The sequence below is a fragment of the Oncorhynchus clarkii genome, unplaced genomic scaffold, assembly GCF_045791955.1.
Source record: "Oncorhynchus clarkii lewisi isolate Uvic-CL-2024 unplaced genomic scaffold, UVic_Ocla_1.0 unplaced_contig_1025_pilon_pilon, whole genome shotgun sequence".
NCBI classification, from domain to species: Eukaryota; Metazoa; Chordata; class Actinopteri; order Salmoniformes; family Salmonidae; genus Oncorhynchus; species Oncorhynchus clarkii.
The window spans coordinates 7,501-10,000 of NW_027258253.1; positions in this window are offsets into that span (position 1 = coordinate 7,501).

Consider the following 2,500-nt stretch of genomic DNA (forward strand, 5'->3'; position numbering starts at 1 on the left):
GTCAGGGCCGTCCTTGAGTGCTTTTTAGACACTTTAAGAAATCACGATGGATGCAGATTGCTATTAATCCTCTGTGCAACTGGTGATTTGAAATATGCACCTGGTCACCCAAAATATTAAATATGGTTCAAAATGAATTTAAAGGCACTCCTGTCATTATTCCCCGCTATGGGAGCACCCCACTAAGGCCCTGTCTCGGTCGGGGCCGTCCTTAGTGCTTTATGGACACTTTAAGAAATCACGATGGATGCAGATTGCTATTAATCCTCTGTGCAACTGGTGATTGAAAACGTGCACCTGGTCACCCAAATCATGGTTCTCAATGCGCTTAGCGGTGTTCCCGAGATTCATGTCCGATAATGATGCACCCTACTACGGACCTTTTCAATGGGGGCCGGTCCGAATTATTTATGGAAGGTATGATTTTTTATTTTTTTTTCTCTCTCTCTCTCTCTCTCTCAGGGCCGGCCCTGAGTGCTTTATGGACGGTTTAAAACATGACTATGGATGCAAATGCTCATTTTCCTCCGTGCACCTGGTGATTGAAAACGTGCACCTGGTCACCTAAAAATTATAAAACTGTTTTAAATCATTTTACCCGTCATTCTATTGATATAGCCCGCTAGGGGAGTACCCTACTACGGCCCTGTCTCTGTCAGGGCCGTCCTTGAGTGCTTTATGGACAGTTTAAGAAATCACGATGGATGCAGATTGCTATTAATCCTCTGTGCAACTGGTGATTTGAAATGTGCACCTGGTCACCCAAAATTTTAAAAACGGTTTTAAATACTTTTACCCGTCATTCTATTGATATAGCCCGCTAGGGGAGTACCCTACTACGGCCCTGTCTCTGTCAGGGCCGTCCTTGAGTGCTTTTTAGACACTTTAAGAAATCACGATGGATGCAGATTGCTATTAATCCTCTGTGCAACTGGTGATTTGAAATATGCACCTGGTCACCCAAAATATTAAATATGGTTCAAAATGAATTTAAAGGCACTCCTGTCATTATTCCCCGCTATGGGAGCACCCCACTAAGGCCCTGTCTCGGTCGGGGCCGTCCTTAGTGCTTTATGGACACTTTAAGAAATCACGATGGATGCAGATTGCTATTAATCCTCTGTGCAACTGGTGATTGAAAACGTGCACCTGGTCACCCAAATCATGGTTCTCAATGCGCTTAGCGGTGTTCCCGAGATTCATGTCCGATAATGATGCACCCTACTACGGACCTTTTCAATGGGGGCCGGTCCGAATTATTTATGGAAGGTATGATTTTTTTTTTTTTTTTCTCTCTCTCTCTCTCTCTCTCAGGGCCGGCCCTGAGTGCTTTATGGACGGTTTAAAACATGACTATGGATGCAAATGCTCATTTTCCTCCGTGCACCTGGTGATTGAAAACGTGCACCTGGTCACCTAAAAATTATAAAACTGTTTTAAATCATTTTACCCGTCATTCTATTGATATAGCCCGCTAGGGGAGTACCCTACTACGGCCCTGTCTCTGTCAGGGCCGTCCTTGAGTGCTTTATGGACAGTTTAAGAAATCACGATGGATGCAGATTGCTATTAATCCTCTGTGCAACTGGTGATTTGAAATGTGCACCTGGTCACCCAAAATTTTAAAAACGGTTTTAAATACTTTTACCCGTCATTCTATTGATATAGCCCGCTAGGGGAGTACCCTACTACGGCCCTGTCTCTGTCAGGGCCGTCCTTGAGTGCTTTTTAGACACTTTAAGAAATCACGATGGATGCAGATTGCTATTAATCCTCTGTGCAACTGGTGATTTGAAATATGCACCTGGTCACCCAAAATATTAAATATGGTTCAAAATGAATTTAAATGCACTCCTGTCATCATTCCCCGCTATGGGAGCACCCCACTAAGGCCCTGTCTCGGTCGGGGCCGTCCTTAGTGCTTTATGGACACTTTAAGAAATCACGATGGATGCAGATTGCTATTAATCCTCTGTGCAACTGGTGATTGAAAACGTGCACCTGGTCACCCAAAAATTATAAAACTGTTTTAAATCATTTTACCGGTCATTCTATTGATATAGCCCGCTAGGGGAGTGCCCTACTACGGCCCTCTCTCGGTCAGGGCCGTCCTTCAGTGCTTTATATACAGTTTCATATATTACGATGGATGCAGATTGTGATTGTTTTCCAAAAGACCCGTGTGCATCTGGTAACCCAAAAATTAAAATATGGTTCAAAACCCGGGTAACACCACTCTATTTACGGACATGACAGTAGAGCTTACCCCCTGGAGCTATTGACCTCCAGGCTGGTAGGCCCTTACTCACCACCCGGGTATCACCCCTCTATTTCGGGGATGATACCAGCAGGGGACCCCCCCCCCCCACCTCCACAACCTTGCATACCAGGTGAACCAGGGCACCCACACTTAAGCACCCCTCCTCGGACATTAAAGCAGATAACCGCGCTGTTATGAACCGCGTGCACCTGGTCACCCAAATGGAACTTGTGCACCTGG